The sequence below is a fragment of the Chrysemys picta genome, chromosome 1, assembly GCF_011386835.1.
Source record: "Chrysemys picta bellii isolate R12L10 chromosome 1, ASM1138683v2, whole genome shotgun sequence".
Classification (NCBI taxonomy): Eukaryota; Metazoa; Chordata; order Testudines; family Emydidae; genus Chrysemys; species Chrysemys picta.
Window position 1 is genome coordinate 296,299,022 of NC_088791.1, and position 19,085 is coordinate 296,318,106.

The 19,085-nt window shown below is 40.3% G+C and overlaps 1 long non-coding RNA gene across 3 annotated transcripts in view; it reads left to right on the forward strand.

Moving 5' to 3' along the window:
• The window catches only part of LOC135983210 (uncharacterized), a 38,279-nt gene that overhangs the window by 12,692 nt on the left and 6,502 nt on the right, over window positions 1–19,085 (forward strand). For 2 of the 3 annotated variants that reach the window (XR_010600781.1, XR_010600779.1), the window contains exons 2-3: window positions 13,701–13,871; window positions 17,270–17,504. This is a non-coding gene — a long non-coding RNA (uncharacterized LOC135983210). The remainder of the gene's footprint in view (window positions 1–13,700; window positions 13,872–17,269; window positions 17,505–19,085) is intronic. The other variant, XR_010600780.1, reaches the window with a different exon arrangement.

Here is a 19,085-nt window from a genome sequence, read left to right on the forward strand (position 1 = left end):
GTGATCTGGGTCTGGGATTGAGTCAGGTCCCAAACTGTAAAAGGAAACTAAGAAGTAATGGTAGGAAAGCCTCTTGTGTTGTCTCTTTATTTATTACTCATCTCGAGATTGCCTTTGGTGTTTGTTTCTTTGCTGAGGGAAAGCTACAACGAATGAAATTACCCATGTATTAAAAAGATTAAATTTGCAACAGTCTATTTTTCAAGCCAGAATTGTCATAAAAGTGAGATATGGTAACGACCTAGCAGGTCACCTAATCCATCTTCCTGCTGGTTCAGGGTTGTTCACTGAGGCACAGCTTCTTCTGGTGGCTTGTTCAGTCTAGTTTTAAAGGTCCTAAGTGACCAGATTTCAATCCTTTCCTTTGGGAGATTATGGACACAACATAATAGATCTCACTGACAAGAAGTTTTTCCTGATACTCATCCTACCTTTTTCCTGTCTTCATTTCATTCCATTTCTACTAATTATACCTCTTTTTACAACTCTACATTTCTGTCCATCCTTGGTTTTGGCACCTTTCAAACTTGTTTAGTCTTAACCATATCCCTTTTTTGATGTCTTTTAGCTAAAATATTTAGCTTGCAATATCTTTCCTCGTGCATGAGTCCCTCTAGCCTCCTAATCTTGGTGGCTCTTCTTTAAACTCCCTCCAACTTGTCAATATCTTTCTGGTAATGTGGTTCCTGGAAAAGAAAAAACTATTCCAGATGTGGTCCCAGGAGAGCTAAGTAAAGCAGGACAATAATCTTCCTGCTCAGAGATATGATGCCTCTGCATATACAGACCAAACTTGCATTGCCTTTTTTTTTTGCCATCCCACAGTGCAAAACATGTCTAATTTGCTACCCCAAGATCATTTGCATCATTGTTGCTTTCCTCTTTCTCTCAGGGAGTGTATATAGAACTCTTTCACCTCTGATATACCGGCTAGCATTTTTCCAGAATGAATCTGTCTGCTTTTTTTCTGCTCAGTTTCTAATCTCACAAGGTACCTAAGTAATATGTCTCTGTCTTCAGTGGTAAATGCAGCTCCTCCCGTGCATGCCATTAACATGCCAATTACTCCTTTTTTCCACATTCATGAAGATGTTAAAAACACCAGACAATACAGATCCCTGCAGTATTACAGTAGACAATTCCCCAGTTAATTGTCATATTGACATAGAGTATTCCGGTGCGTTTAGGTCTCAGGCAATTTTTAGTCCATGTAAATGTGGCCCTATCCAACTCAATTATGTAAGACACACACAACTAATTGCTTTACAGACTTCTAAATATATTACATATACTGTTTTCTTCACCCACTCGTTTTTGTTGTTTTATCCCAAAAGATACATTTTTCAGGCCAGATTTTTTTCATTATAAAACTGTTCTGGTTAGAGTGACCAGATGTCCCGATTTTATTGGGGCAGTCCCGATTTTGGGGGCTTTATCTCATATAGGCTCCTATTACCCCCCCACACCTCCTGTCCCGAATTTTTACACTTGCTGTCTGGTCACCCTAGTTCTGGTTATTGGTCAAGGTTCTAACAAAGCAATAGTCATACTATGGCACTTGCTAGTCTCATTGTGATCTTGGTCATGAGAATGAGGGTTGTAATCTCATACCTTTCCAGATAAACAGAAGAATGTTGCATTACTTTGAGCTTTCTAATATTTTATAATTTGATTGCCTGCTCACTGCATCTCCACTAGAAAACGAAACCTTATTAAAAAGAGAACTTTTACATAAAAATGAATGCAAGCTGATATTTTTCTGTATTCCCTTTGCTATTACTAGAGAGATGTGTGTTTAGGAAAGGCTTTCTCCTGTCTGACCTGTGTCTAGTTCTGGAGTAAAGTCAGGAGTCTTTTTCTTATGACAACATAATCTGTCCTCTGGGAAATTATTGGATTGTTGCAAATTCAGCATTATGACTTTACTATAGTCCTTCCCCCTCCTGCTGGAGACAGGTGCCTGGCTGATACAACACCGACTCCGGGCACCATCGAAGGAATCAGATGCCTGGGGCGGCCAATAGAAAGGGGAGGCACTTTGTCCGGTATTGGGGTGGCACGTCCGGGTCTTCGGCGGCACTTCAGCAGCTGATCAAGCACTCCGCATTAGTCTTCAGCGGCAATTCGGTGGCGGGTCCATCACTCCATCTATTCTTCTTTGGCGGCACTTTGGGAGGAGCTCAACCATGGTGGTTTCCCCCCTCCCCCCGCTACTTGGGGCAGCAAAAAAGCTGGAGCCGTCCCTGGCTGGAGAATGTTTGTGCTGTGGGAGGTTTAGAAGCTCTGCTAGACAGAAACTGACTGTTGTCCTGTTCCTGTAGGTTTTCTATGCTCTGCAGAAGTTCCAGCCCCTAACCTATCTATGCATTTCTAATATGTCCATCCCCATAGGTACAGAAAGAGCTTTACCAAGTTCTACAAAAGTCCCAGTCCTCTCTCGTGTCTATGCAGATTATATAAGAACTCCATGTTCTCTTGTTCTACAGAGTTTATATTCCTCAGAAGGAGCTGTTGGGTCTTTGAGTTTGGCTTGCTCTGCTCCTGCAGATCTTATAATGGGGTTACAGAACCTATAGAGTTTAGTTCTGTAAAACTATTGATCGCTTGTTCCCCAGTGATACTCTGCTTCTGCAGAATTTATAAACTTTGCAGACACCTGGATCCAATAGGTATTTCTGACCATAAACTGAAACTCAGAGCAGAGCTCATAAACCAGATGTGAGTTCCATTGAGAGAGTCTGCAGAATTTGTAAAATCCACTAGGGTGCCTGCCCATTGTCAGGAAAGTATAAAGCACTTGAGGCTCCTATACAGGAAGACAAAGGACTAGAACAGTCACTCTGGGAGGGATTATCATATGTGCCTGTCATAAACATACAGCTAAGGGTAGCATAAAATCCCTCCTTTACCTGTAAGGGGTTAAGAAGCTCAAATAACCTGGTTGGCACCTGACCAAAAGGACCAATAAGGGAAGGAAGGTCTTTTCAAATCTGTGGGGGGTGGAGGTTTTTGTTTGTACTCTCTTTGTTGTTCTTTGCCAGCCAGAGAGGGACCAGGGCAGGAAAAAAACATCTCCTAAACCCCTACCTGAAATAAGCATCTAAGAGCACAAAAATTGTAAGTAAAGCAAGGAAATGCATTAGATTATCTTTTGTTTTAGCTTGTGAATTTTCCCTATGCTAAGAGGGAGGTTTACTCCTGTTTTTTGTCACTTTAAAGTTTTGCCTAAAGGGGAATCATCTGAGTTTTAAATCTAATTACCCTGTAAAATTACCTTCCATCCTGATTTTACAGAGATGCTTCTTTTACTTTTTTCTTTATAATAAAGTTCTGCTTTTAAGAACCTGATTGGTTTTTAGTGTCCTAAAAACCAAAGGGTTTGGTCTGTGCTCACCTTGTTTACCTATTTTGTTGGTATATTATTCTCAAGCCTCCCCAGGAAAGGGGGTGAAGGGGCTTGGGGGGATATTTTGGGGAAACAGGAGTTCCAAGTGGTCCTTTTCCTGAATCTTTGTCTAACTCACTTGGTGGTGGCAGAAATACCGTCCAAGGACAAGGAAGAATTTGTGCCTTGGGAAAGTTTTTAACCTAAGCTGGTAGAAATAAGCTTAGGGGGTCTTTCATGTGGGTCCCCACATCTGTACCCCAGAGTTCAGAGTGGGGAGGGAACCCTGACTGTGCCCGTTCTAGGATTGGTGGATTGGATGTTGACAAGGATTCCCAGTACAGAGTAGGAAGTGGCTCACAACCCTCGCCTCAACCCTGCTGGCTTTTTTGTCCAATGGGTTGCCGGTGAGGGTCATGGCAAGGAGACCACAGAGACCATGGAGGATGTCCTGGAGGATTAGGAGCATGTCATTTTGCACCTCTACCCAGAGGAGCCAATTGAGCAACACTCCCTACCCCCAATGAACCCAACATAAGAATGGCCATACTGGGTCAGACCAAAGATCCATCTAGCCCAGTATCCTGTCTCCTGACAGTGGCCAATGCCAGGTGCCCCAGAGGGAATGAACAGAACAGGTAATCATCAAATGATCCATCCCGCGTTGCCCATTCCCAGCTTTTGGCAAACAGAGCTAGGGACACCATCCCTGCACATCCTGGCTAATTGCCATTGATGGACCTATCCTCCATGAATTTATCTAGTTCTTTCTTTGGACCCCGTTATAGTCATGGCCTTCACAACATCCTCTAGCAAGGAGTTCCATGGGTGGACTGTGTGTTGTGTGAAAAAATACTTCCTTTTGTTTGTTTTAAACCTGCTGCCTATTAATTTCATTTGGTGGCCCCTAGTTCTTGTATTATGAGAAGCAAATAACACTTCCTTCTTTACTTTCTCCACACCTGTCATGATTTGATAGATCTCTATCATATCCCCCCTTAGTCATCTCTTTTCCAAGCTGAAAAGTCCCAGTCTTATTAATCTCTCCTCATATAGCAGCTGTTCCATACCCCTAATCATTTTTGTTGCCCTTTTCTGAACCTTTTCCAAGTCCAATATATCTTTTTTTGAGATGGGGTGACCACATCTGCATGCAGCACTCCAGATGTGGCTGTACCATGGATTTATATAGAGGCAATATGATATTTTCTGTCTTATTATCTATCCCTTTCTTAATGATTCCCAACATTCTGTTTGCTTTTTTGACTGCCGCTGCACATTGAGTGGATGTTTTCAGAGAACTATCCACAACGACTCCAAGATTTTTCTTGAGTGGTAACAGCTAATTTAGACCACATCATTTTATATGTATAGTTAGGATTATGTTTTCCAATGTGCATTACTTTGCATTTATCAACATTGAATTTCATCTGCCGTTTTGTTGCCCAGTCACCCAGTTTTGAGAGATCCTTTTGTAGCTCTTTGCAGTCTGCCTGGGACTTAACTATCTTGAGTAGTTTTATATCATCTGCAAATTTTGCCACCTCACTGTTTACCCCTTTTTCCAGATGATTTATGAATGTTGAATAGCACTGAGCCCAGTACAGACCCCTGGGGAACACCACTATTTACCTCTCTCCATTATGAAAACTGACCATTTATTCCTACCGTTTGTTTCCTATCTTTTAACCTGTTACCAATCCATGAGAGAACCTTCCCTCTTATCCCATGACTGCTTACTTTGCTTAAGAGCCTTTGATGAGGGACCTTGGCAAAGGCTTTCTGAAAATCTAAATACACTACATCCACTGGATTCCCCTTGTCCACATGCTTGTTGACCCCCCTCAAAGAATTCTAGGAGATTGGTGAGGCATGATTCCCCTTTACAAAAACCATGTTGACTATTCCCCAACAAATTCGTTAGATACATAGACAAACATATTTTGTTCTTTACTATAGTTTCAATCAGTTTGCCCAGTAATTGCCTGTAATTGCTGGGGTAACCTCTGGAGCCCTTTTTAAAAATTGGCATCACATTAGCTATCCTCCAGTCATTTGGTACAGAAGCTGATTTAAATGATAGGTTACAGACTACAGTTAGTAGTCCTGCAATTTCACATTTGAGTTCCTTCAGAACTCTTGGGTGAATACCATCTGGTCCTGGTGACTTATTACTGTTTAGTTTATCAATTTCTTCCAAAACCACCTCTAATGACACCTCAATCTGTGACAGTTCCTCAGATTTGTCAACTAAAAAGAATGGCTCAGGTTTGGGAATCTCCCTCACATCCTCAACTATGAAGACCGATGCAAAGAATCCAAGGAGGACCACAAGCCACAGCAGGAATAATAACCCAAGGCTGCTAAATTACACTGGACCCCCACCCTCCCCACCAATATCTCTTCTTGCTCTGGGGCTACAGTCCTGATTTTTAAGCCCAGTCCCCACCCCAAAACAGTCCCTGAGCAACACTTTGCTATAAACCAATGATTTTATTCATTTCACATGAACCACTATTATGCATTTGGCAGAAGCTATAGAACAGATAATTAAAAAACAATCATTGCACCCCTGTGTCTGCATTTCTTGGCCAGCATGCAGGAAGCAAAGGTGTGTGATGTTGCACTCCATATGCTTTTGTGAAAATATGCTAATGAGCATGAAGATAATGTAACTGGAATATGCTTCATGCAAAAGGTCTCTTGTAAGGTATCATTACAAAGCTTATAATCTACTGAGTGTGTTCATCCTATTTGTATGAACGTATCCTTCTTGTATCTGAAACTAGGAATATAAAACATAACTCTGAGATCCTATTATAGCTACGCAAAGTGTGGGTCATTAATGATGGGAGCTATCAAGATTCTAAACCACCAACTAGGATAATTGACTGTAGAAGGCTCTGTTTACTTGCAAGCCTTCCTGCGAGTCAGGCTGGGAAGAATGAAGGCTTGGGGTCTCACAGGACATGTGACCATGTCACCTGATACTGGAATCCATCTTTAACCTGGTGATTTTCCATTTAGAAGGAGGGGTGGGGACCCAGAGAGACAAAAGATTCCTGCCTTGTGCCAAAGCCATATAAGGGGGTGGAACAGAACAAAGGAGAGCAGTCATGAAAAATCCCCTCGCTACCACCTGAGCTAACAAGAACTGTACTGGGGAAAGGATTGGGCCCAGACTAGAAAGGAGTCTAATCTGTGAAAGAAGCTTATTGGAACATCTCTGTGGGTGAATTTAATCTGTATTCAGTTTCCTACTGTATTAGGTTTAGACTTCCATGTTTTATTTTATTTTGCTTGGTAACTTACTTTGTTCTGTTTGTTATTACTTGGAACCACTTAAATCCTACTTGTTATACTTAATAAAATCACTTTTGCTTATTAATTGACCCAGAGTAAGTAATTAATGCCTGGGGGAGCAAACAGCTGTGCATATCTCTCTATCAGTGTTATAGAGGGCAGACAATTTATGAGTTTACCCTGTATATGCTTATACAGATCAAAATGGATTTATTTGGGGTTTGGACCCTATTGGCAACTGGGTATCTGGGTGCTAGAAACAGGAGCACTTCTTAAGCTGTTTTCAGTTAAGTCTGCAGCTTTTGGGGGACATGGTTCAGACCTGGGTCTGTGTTTGCAGCAGGCTAGTGTGTCTGGCTCAACAAGACAGGGTACTGAAGTCCCAAGATGGCAGGGAAAACAGGCTCATAGGTAGTCTCAGCACATCAGGTGGCAGTCCCAAGGGGCTCTCTGTGACCCAACCTGTCACAACATGGACCAGAGGAAGGGAGGGGGGCAGGATTAGAATTGGCCTGTTGGGGATGGGGCAGTTATGGAAAATGTATAGTTGGTTGTCAAATTTAGTAACAACTGCCATTTCTTCCTTAGAAGCCTATAGTACATAGTGTCTGTGCTTGTCTCCCAACCCCTTACAAATGGGAGCCAAGTTGAAGGGAAGGGGGGTGGGGGGCAGGATAGGTCTGGGAAGGAGAAGGGAATCCTTTGGTTGTCCAAGGAACATCACAGCAGTCCTTTCTCCCCTGGAAGATCACAAAAATTGTTACTGCCCTATCCATGGTGCCTGGCCTCTCCCCTCATCGAGCAATGGTGCACAAGCTGGTGGAAATGGAGATGTGAAAAGGATCTAGTCTGGCAAATGGAAAAATATAGTGTGGTGTCCCATTGCTGTGGAGGGAAAGAGGCTTGTAGTGCTAATCTGAAACTTAAGGAAAGCAAATACAGTTGAAGTGTCTTTCTTTCTCTGTCCATTTCACCTCTGTTAGCTGGGTACAGGCACAGAATTTTCTGGTGATGCTGTTGGGGATGGGCAGCATTCATGGTTTTCTTCTATTTTCCATGGAAACTCCGTATGCTAGTTGAGAATACCGTCAAATTGCCTTCCAGTCCTGTAAGCATACTTCAGTAAATTCCTGGTGTAGCAAAAACTCCAGCTGGGTCTGAGATTCATCAACAGCGCAAATTTGCTTGGGCCACCTTCATAGCGGACTAAACCCCCTCCCTTCAGCAATACGTAGAGGGATGATCTTTAGCAGAAATATCTCTCTGGCATAGATTGCTGGATCTCCTCCAGAGGACTGGAGAGCCACTTCTGTTTTAAATTTTTTTACCTTGAAAACCTTTTATGTTCTCCAACTGTTGGATCAGACATTTAAGAAGCAATTGCAAACTGGTAACATAGGTCCTGGAAGGAACTGTCCCCATCTGCTTATGATACTTCAAAAAATTTAAATTTTAAAAAACATTAGTACATGTATTTTACCATTATTAGTCTCTGCTCCTTCATCAGAGGCTGCAAAAGTTATCTGAGAACCTACAGTGGCATTCCCAGAATGCTGAAAAGTATCAATATTGTGGCCTTCTACAGGAAAGTGTGTTATGTGAGGGAATTTCTCATCTTCTTCCAAAGGGGGGGAAAGAATGCTACCCATATCATGGCAACGCCAGCATTCACCATGTCTGTTCCATGGGACCCATATGGATTGTCATTGACCCTCAAAGTCAGTCAACTTCAGCATGGCAGAAAGTGCTGCCCAGATTCCATCCTACATCTTGCCAATCACCTATTCCACTGCATAAACATTTGTCCTGCAGACAGGAGCAGAACCACACTGTCGTCCAGTTGCTTCATGTCTTCCACCCAGCCTGGCAGGAATGAGAGGTGAGCAGGAACTGCCATTGACAAATGTGTGACAGTGTGGGATAGCACCAACAACACACAGCAAGGCGGTTCCTAGAGCGTCTCCTCTGCACACAATCCTAGGATACCGCCTGTCATAAATATAAAGGGAAGGGTAACAACCTTTATGTATGCAGTAACATAAATCCCTCCTGGCCAGAGGTACCGAATCACTTACCTGTAAGGGGTTAATCAGTTCAATTAACAGAGTTGGCACCTGACCAGAAGGACCAATGAGGAAAGAAGATACTTTCAAATCTGGGGTGGGGGAAGGTTTTGTTTGTGCTCTCTTTGCATGTGCCCTCTTGAACAGAGAGAGGGACCAGGGCAGGAAAAAACATCTCCTAAAAAGATCCTGAAATGATACATCTAAAATTACAGAAATTGTAAGTAATAGCAAGGAAGTGAGTTAGATTATCTTTTGTTTTAGCTTGTGAATTTTCCCTATGCTAAGAGGGAGGTTTATTCCTGTTTTTGTAACTTTGAAGTTGAGCCTAGAGGAGAATCCTCTGTGTTGTAAATCTTTTTATTTACCCTGTAAAGTTATCTTGCATCCTGATTTTGCAGGTGTGATTATTTTTTTTTTAAATAAAATTCTTCTTTTAAGAACCTGATTGATTTTCAGTGTCCTAAAAACCAGGGATTTGGTCTGTGCTCACTTTGCTAACCTATTAGTTAGTATATTATTCTCAAGCCTCCCCAGGAAAGGGAGTGAAGGGGCTGGGGGGAGGGTATATTTTGGGGGAGATAGGGCTTCAAGTGGCCCCTCCTTGAATGTTTGTTTAAATCACTTGGTGGTGGCAGCAATACCATCCAAGGACAAGGAAAGGAATTTGTGCCTTGGGGAAGTTTTTAACCTAAGCTGGTGGAATATAAGCTTAGGGGGTCTTCCATGTGGGTTCCCACATCTGTACCCCAGAGTTCAGAGTGGAGAGGGAACCCTGACACCTCCTTTGAAATGGTAGTGCTAATGTTGTGTAACAAAAGAGACAGTGTGGTCGTGGGTGTACACGGCTGGGCTGAAGACAGATTTATGTGGACACTCAGGGTGGGTATGGGGAACATGAGCAAGCATGTGCATGGTTAACTAACCAAGTGTTAGCACAAGTGTAGACATAGCCTAAGATACTTAATGCCTCTTTGATCTCAGGGAATCTTTCCTTTTATTTTAGACAATGCTTACTACCTAAATTTAATATTGAATAAACAGTGTTGAGCCTTAAGATCCTAGATAAACTTCTTCCAATTTCTCTTTGTACATTTATAAGTACATAATAATAAATCATATGAATATGTTGTCCATCATTTTGACCTATTCAATCCCTGTTAGTTATTGATTTCAAGCCAGCCATCTCATTGAAAAAGCTTTTTCTCAACCTCTTTAATAGTTTAGTCGTTGGTAGGACCCAGAGTTATAAGAATGAAAGCTAATTCTTATTGATTTATCTGCCATGTTCCATATTTGATCATAATATTCAACAGTTGTCTTTGACTCTTGGATACCAGAGTGTTGTTCTTATTAATTAATTTAATAATTTTCTGTCATTGAGGTGTTGGGTAATAAGAAACATGATTAGACTGCAGGAGTTCCTCAGTGCTTAATGTGATCTTTCTATCCTCTTAATGAATAATTCTGATCACAGGAATTAGAACCATTAGTTGATGGTGTATGGATTTACTATGTAGGCGAGTAGATGCTTGAATTCAGAATTAAGGAGAATTGAATCTGGGATTCATCACATTTTGGCCTTCAGATAAATCTACCCTGATTATTCATTTCATCTCCTTCTCTTTTTCTCTTCACCACTGTATGGTTTGAGTATCAAGGAAAATTCTTTGAGATATTGTGCCAATGTATCTTCCTTTTCAGTCATCCTCCCTCCCTGAAATGAGAGGGAGGGCATTGCCAGTAATGATTTTTGAATGGATCATGTGGATGTAAGGAGAACAATCTTTGTTTGAACATTTTAAGAGAACAAAATTGTTTGTCTTTAGGAATACAAGCTAATTGGGAGTAATTCTTTTAATACTAAACCATGCGCAACCAAAACTCCTTTGGAAGTGCTTTTGAGTTTTTAATATCAGTCAGAACCTGAATTTCATCGCTATTAAAATTTATTTTGATAAGCATATTGAAATATTATAGATGCAAATTAACTGTTGACTTGGATGCTCTTTGGAGAGTTAGGTAAGGCCCACTGACTCCTACAGCTAGACTTGAAATAATGAACAACAATATTTCCCCTTTTTTTAAATCATGGAGATTTATATTCAGTTACATTCCCAAAAATTATGGTTAAGGGATTTAAGATTGTTTTGTATTTTGGAAAATACAAAAAATTCAATCTGAGGAACAATATTAACGACCCTTGGGGTCACTACTGGTGTTAGGATATTTAGATCCACAGTCCTCAATCAATTGAGCTAAAGAAGTAACTGGTAGCAATAGACGTCTGTTATCGTCTATGTGGACCAGTCACTAGAACTGGAAGGAGATCCACATGTTGCCTGGGGATCACAGCTGTTTGCTAGACACCAGAGGAACATTAAGACTCAGAAATAATGGTTTCAATTTCATCTTCTATAGGAGAGGGTTATCTCGTGATTACAGACTCTTCTGCCTTTGTCCTATCCAGCCTCTTCCTGTCCCTGTCTGCTCCCATCCCTGTTTCTCGAGATCCTATCCCTGTTCTTTCCCTAGCTACTATCTCTGCCCATATCTTCCCCGTTCTCCTCTTCTTCCCATCTCCTGCCCCTATTTCTGCCCACCCTGCATCCTTTTTTCTCTCTGCTGTCCCCCATTACCCACCCCTCAGCATTCCTGTCAGGTTGCTTCCTCCTTCTCCTCCATGCTGCTAGAGCACCAGCAGAGGAAGCATTACGAGCACAGGAGAGACATTCTCCCTGCTCTCAGTTCCAGTGACTGATGCCATAGCTGCCTCAGGTAGCTGGAAGGAGCAATTGCAGGGAATGTCCTGCTTAGCCCCGGCAGCCCTGGGATGCAACATGCTCAGTCTCTCTGAGGGATGGTGCATGCAGTCTGGTTAGCACACAGGAGTTGTGAGGGGATGGTGCACACTCAGTGCAGACAGAATCTTTGGAGAAGTTAGGTACCAAACTCTAACAAGTCTTCACTGAGCATGTACAAACTGAGACTTTTCAGAAGCTTATAGGTTGGCCTAATTTGGGCACATTTTCATAGGGATGGCAAAATGAGCGCATCTAATGCCACTGTGATCTCCAGCCAAATTTCAAGTGTCTGTTCCAAAGCATGGTGGCATCTGAGCATAAAACATATGTAAGAATTTTTCAACATGGGTGAAACAACATATTTTTCCCTAATCTTGGTCTTGGCAATGACTGAACCATTTTAGTTGAAACTTTTAAAAAAAATTACAGCTTTTTTTTAAAAAAAAAACAGTCATGATAGAAAATCTGAGCCTAATGGTTAGTTTGGCAAAGTTGTAACTAAAACCAGGGTCTTATAACAAAATTTTCAGTTTTTCTTACCAAAATGGAAAACCAAAGAAGTTTCATTTTGTGTCAAATGAAACATTTTACTTGACCTGAAATTAAATGTTTTGCTTAATTTTCAGGTGACTTTTATCCTGTTTTTTTTTTTTTTTTTTTTTAATCAATTTAGTTACATTTCAAAACAAAATGTCATTTCAAAATGAAATGTCAAAACATCTTGTTTAGACTATGTCAATGAAACATTTCAACTTTTTATTTAAAACATTCATTTCTATTTCAGCTGCAACTGAATTTGACCTGAAACTGCATTTTAAATGAATTAGCTAGTTGCCTAAAAAAATTTCACTGAGCTCTACTTATAAAGGAAAGTGTCTGGCAACCTTAACTAGAGGTGGGGCTCCCTGTGATACTTCTAATAATGCCCATACATTTGTATTGTAATAAAGAACTGGATGGCAGCTTGATTTTTAAGAATGAAGCTGCCATTTTATTCTGGTACCAGGAGAAAAACATCATTGTATCTTGTTTGAAAAATGTGACTGGTTCTTTCTTGAAGCCAATAGAGAATATCATTTGTGTCTGTAGACCTACAAATTTCTTCATTGTATCCTATCTGGAAAACTGTCTACCTTCAGCTGTTTCCAATTATTTGTATAGTCAAAATAATGGCCTCGTTATTCTTTTAGTGAAGGCTGCTCAAGGTAAAAATAAACATTTCCCAGTAATTCCTGGGATACATGATCATCCAGCTGTTGTATTTTATCAAATATAAGCATTATGACATTTGTAATAGCTAAATGTAACTAACTGACCATATTTAAAGTTTGCTTAATTCAATGTATTTATTTTGTTTTTATTTTGTTGGCCTTCTAACGATTGCTTGCATTGTTTTGACTTTTTGTACTTTGTTTGTTTCAGGATATTTATGCAAATGAGTTCTCCAGATGTCCTATTAGAATCTGAATTTAAATTATTCTTTTCTCACTCCGCAATCCTATGGCTTTTAGAGGGAGAGGAGTCTTCTCTTTAACTTCTCTTCCCCTTTCCATATAGCCAGGAAGAAGGAGATGTCTCGGCACCTCCCACCCAGCTTGGTCTTTTGAAGGAAAAAGGAAATACATTGAGCTCTCTGTAAACAGTGTGACATTACACTCCCATATTCTTCATGGAAATATTAAGAATATGAATATGGCATAACTAAGATGTTATATGCAAGATGGGTCATTTGAGGTATCACTGGAAATGTTATAATTTACTGAATGTAATTATCCAATTTGTATGCATGTATCATTTCTGTATTTGAAGTTAGGAATATTGACTATGTAACAATTACAACTGTGTGCGTACTTGGGGAATGCCCACCAGACAGTAGGCAATCAGCCTGGATGGATCATTAGGAAGAACAATAAGACTAATATTCTGCCTTCCTGGGAAACTTCCTGGGTTGCTGCTTTGCCACAACAGGCTCATGTGATCGGGTCACCTGGTACTTGACCCCCATCTTGGGCTTCCAGTGTTTTTCCATTAAAAGAGGGAGTGGGGGTCAGACTGGGAAACAAAAGGTTCCCACCATATGTAAATGCTATTTAAGGCTGGGGAGTGAATTAATCAAGGCTCTTCTCCATTGTCTCCCTGCCCAAGAAGAAAGACTCCTGAAAACACCTGAAGAAACAAAGAAGCTAAGCTGGGGGCCGGGGGGCCGAGTCCAGGCAGGACACATGAGCCTGTAAAAGGAATCCCTGGAGATTTAAGCTGTAATCAGTGCAGTTTACCTTCAAGAAACACTGCAACCTACTTGAAACAACACTTAGGGTAAGAAATTTTATTTGTAGCCAGTATCCCTTAGTGTATTAAGTTTAGTTTGTGTGTTTTATTTGCTTAGTAATCTGTTCTGTTTGCTATCTCTTATAGTTACCTAAAATTTACCTTTTGTAGTTAATAAACTTGTTCTTTGTTTATTTCAAAACCCAATTTGTGCAATTCATAACTGGGGGTGGGGGCAAAAGCTGTGCATATCACTCTCCACATTGAGGAGAGGGGGCAAATTTCATGAGCTTATGCTGTATAATTTTTATACAGCGCAAGACAGTATAATTTTGGGTTTACACTCCAGAGGGTATGTGCACCAAAGTGCTGGGCAATTCCCCGAGCCTGAGTCCTCCCACACAGAGCTGATTGTAAACTGTGTGATTTTACACCTGGACATGTCCCTACCTGTGTGTGTGCTGGAAGGGGGCTTGAGAGCCTGACACAGCAGCACAGAGTGGGGTGGATGGGACCCAGGCTGGTGGGACAAATGGGCTCAGTGGGACCCCGGCACATCAGATGGCACCCTGGAAGTGGGGTCCATCCTGTCACAAGCAGATTTTTCAGTGTTGATGAGGCCCATCAGTGGCAATCTCTGTGGTGGTTTGTAGGACAGGAAGTTCTTTCCTAAGGATCCAATAGGCCCTTCAGGCATGCACTCCCCCTTTCCCCCTGGCCCAAAACTCACATTACACCAGGATGTGATTTTTTTTTCTTGTGAAAGTATTTTTTTTTCCTGTTGTGGAAAAATGGCTTTTTCCTTCAATTGAAACTTGTTGTGAAAAACAGTTGACATTAACAACATTTGACATTTCTTTGGATGATTACATAATTTTTTTTATCACTACTTTTATCAAAATTTAATCAAAATCATTTTCAGAAGCATTATTGGCATTTTTCATTCTCTGATTTTCTTTTAAAAAAAACTATAATTTTGATAAAAATGGTGATACAATTTTCTTAAAAATTTCAGTAAACAAAATGCTTCAAAAATATTGGTGAAAATGGCTCTATTTTGAACCCTACGGAATGGTAACAACTTAGATTTTTTTTTTCAAAATAGTTTTCTCATTTGTCAGCTACCTCTGCTCTTCAGTGATATTGAGGGTTAGACTTTATTCCTAAGTGTCATAATATTTGTGAATTTAAATGTTTGCTCATCCCTCTGAGATTTACCTCTCATTACTTTCTTTGTATTTCACAGCCTTTAGCAATGTTTAGTTCCCCAATGTGATGAAGGATGCATCTGAATTTTGGCTGAAACAGATTTTATAGCTGAACTCTGAAGTATCTATAGTTCTTCCTTGTTCTCATTTTAAGCTTGACCCAACTTGTATAACCCCTTTATTGTTGGAAGACTTTTTGATCATGATTCGTTTTTTACTCATTATTTAGTTATTTATGATTCTCTTAGCTAGTCAACATAATTAAACATCATAGCTATGTAAATTTTCTGCTACTGAAATGCTGGTTCACACTAGTTTTCTATCATTGATAATTTAATTGTTTTTTTGCTGGACTTCTTGATTTTACAATCTTTTCTTTACAGGCTCTTCAGAATTATGTAGCTTCACTAATTTTTGATTGGTTTTGTTACTCATTTAGTCATTCTTCTATGTTGAGAATTAGACTAAAAGTTGTGCTATTGATTTTTAACTTCACACTGATATTTCTCTGGCAGGCCAGAAAACAAGTGTTTATGCATGCCCTGGCTCAAAGTTTCAGTTGACCACCAAACATATATCCACAAACTTTGCAGCCATGTCTGCTAGTGTGCATAAAAATCTGTTTCCCTGCAGAAAATGAGTAATTTTGTGTGCAAATCAGAGCATTTGCAAACCTAAACGGGTACATCCAGCAATCTAGAACACAAATTTGTACACACTGGTTAAAATTTTTTCTCTGCCTGCAGAAGATCAATCTCTTTATCTTTGGCAGTTGAATCACGCATCCATATGGATGTCCATTTCTAGCTTGGTCTGTCAATATTTTGCACATTCAGAAGTATCAAACTTTTCCTCTCTTGTGCGTTCAGATACTAGTCTGTAGTGATGGAAGCCTATGAAACCTGAACAGACAGAAAGGGGAGGAGCAAAGTCTGTGCCAACGAGTTTTGCTTTGTGAGTGGAAACTCTGGGATTGAGGGATGGGGGATTCTTGATAGCCACAAACCACGCTGCATCTGTAACTGAGCTGCTGGGACTAATACAGGCCATGTGGAGATGTGTGGGAGGTAACCCTCTGTTCCTTAATTCTCCCCCACATGCAGGATTTTGGGCCAATAGATTGATATGCTACATGGACCCAATGACTATGCCCCTGGCCCACACACAATCCTCCTCCCCTTCTTTGGGAGCTATGGTGATCCACAACATCCAGAGGCTCTACCCTTAGCTTGATTTACATTTTTAGAACTATAAAGCCCAATTCTGCAGCCTTCCCACTGAGTGGTACTTACTGATGCAAGTCATTCTATCGAGTGTAGTGAGAGCTCAATGTGGCTAGTAATTTCAATACTACCCAACATGTGTAATGGGTGCAGAATTGGGCACCTGGTGAATAACAGTAGGAAAAAATAATCTTTCATGTTATTGTATCTATCCAAGGATTACAAATTTTAGCCCTTTTATTATTTCGCAGTCTATAAACTAGTTCTTCATTAGTAGTGCTATAGACAATGAAACTTCCAAAGCCCATTTGTGCATTGTTAGGGACCTTGTCCATTGCTATGAGATATATAACAATGTACAACAGCAAGAGTATGAGAAATTTGTGAGATGAGATAGTCATCTTCTGCAATACTATCCAATAGATGCAGAATAGACCCAGCCTTGGATCAACACAGAATATTCCTCCAGTTCGTTCACTTGTCGTGTGCTCTCTCTGCGCAAGTGTGTAAAACTACAATTGGTGCATTTGGTCAGAGTATGAAATCCTGGCTCTATTGAAGGCAATGGCAAAAAATCTATGATTTGCAATGGAGCCAGGATTTCACCCACAGGTTTTTCTGAGTTGTATCTCCAACATTAGTTTATCACTGACGCATATGTGCCTGGCTTTTCAAAAAATAAATGATTTATTATTTGTGATCCTTGTCCTCCTTGATTTTGTCTAGGCTTGGAAAATGAGTAGTATTTTAAAATATCTTAGCGAACACGTGAACCTAATGTAGACCAAAGGTTGACATGACTAGCTAAAATATTGTTAAAGATGTTAAACTCTCTTTACTCCAGTTATTAAATGGTATTTAAAACATTTTAATTAAAATGTAGTAATGCATTATTAATGTTATTAATCAATTAAAACATCTATTTTTAAAATCATTGTGGACATATGATGGCCCTATATGAATCATGGTGCATGAAGAGAGTTTGAGGTTTGGCATATTTTTTTTTTTTTGGCAGGTAACTATTGGTGGGTCAGATTGGCAGATCCCAATGGCATTCCATGAATAACGAAAATTTCAAAAGTGGTCAGAACTCAACATCTCCCAGTAAGGCACCTAAGTTACTGACTAGATACCAAAGAGAGCTCAGCTCCCCTTTGGAGAACAATGGGAGCTACCGGTGCTGACTACCTTTGAAAATCTGGTTCATAGTTCCCCACAATGTGCTATACTGCCACACTTCCATCCAGTTGGTAAGTGCAGACAATATGGAGCATGATGTCTGGTTGTTGTTTTTTCCTTCTTCTTTCTAGCAACAGGGCATCTGGTGCAGTGGCCAACATTTTTCATACTGGATGTTAATATTTTCAGTTTAAGGTTAATTGAACAAGCAGTCCAAGATGCACTGCAGTGATTTTTGTTGTTCTAATCTCCTTTAATTTATAGTGGTGGATGGGAAGAAAATTAGCCCAGTGAGCTCCCTCTGTTTCTATCTCTTCTCGTTAAACTAATGACAAGGTATTGCTGTGACTCATTCTGTCTCTTTTGCTCTATCTCTCTCCTCTAATAACCTGGCAGCAAATAGTTGACGGACTATTGGAGGGAAAATAGAACAGTGTCTCTTTCTTTCTCTCTCTCTTCACTCTTGCAATCACAATGTGAGAGGCAATTAGTCTCATTCTGTGGATGGAAACCAGAGCACAGTGAGGAGAGTTAGTCCATTTGCCCCTAAAGGAAAAAGGCTCAACACTTTGTAGGTTTTTAATCACATTAAGCCCAATTCACCATTGCCCTTCACTTTGGGTAGCCATATACACTAGTGCAAAGCGGATATAAAATGCTACCAATTGGTATGTAATGCTTTACACCCGGGGGTTCTGGAACAATTGCTATAGTGTGGGTGCTGATGGTAGAAACCATGTATTTGGTGTTTGTTATTACATCTTCAAGCCAGGGGGTGCAGCAGCACCCCCATTACCACCCTAGTTCCAGCACCACTGTTTACACCCACTTTTCATTCATGTAAATGACTATGGCAAGTACAGGACGATGGTGATCAGACACATTGTCTTCCCCAAGGAGATAGATTCCTTACATGCCGTTCAACTCCCTTAAATCCCCAGCACAGGTTGAATATTGCATAGTCTAAGTGCCATGAATTTGATTCTAATCTCACTCCTGGTGTAACTCCATTGCTCTTCAGGGAATTATTGCAGGCTTATTCTGTTGTAATACAATCAGAATTCCATCCAAAAAATTCAGACCCAACAAATGGAAATACTTGATTTTGTGCAGTGGAATTCACTGACCGATGTGGCTGAATTTTTTTTTTAAAGGACTGGGTAATTTTATGATCTCTAATAGCATTTGTAGTTATACAAGACAAGTCCCATGTCCTGTTATCAATTTCTACCCAAATCTTCCACTGACTTTGAGAGTTACGGAAATGGAATGGGAGTGGGATATAGCCCATAATAAGATTCCATCCTTCAGGACATAAGCTGATTGCCCGTAGGAGCAAGGAAGGATTTTCAGTCCCTCATTGAGCATTATACAATTGGTGAGGTGAATCCGCTCTGAAGGTTCATGAGGTAGCAGACTTAAATCACACTATTCAGACTGTATTCTTGCATGTTCACTGGGCCGTGTACTTGTTAAATAGCACTCTGGCCTGTCACCCAGCCAGTCTGACCCTGTTTATTGCAAGTCTATTCGAGTGGACACAACATGTATGATAGAACTGGAGTTTTAATTTGTTTTCTCCTCTGTTGGAAAAGAGTATACTGTGTTTTTCTGGATTCAGTTTATAAATAGAGTAAATGGAATTGTATAAA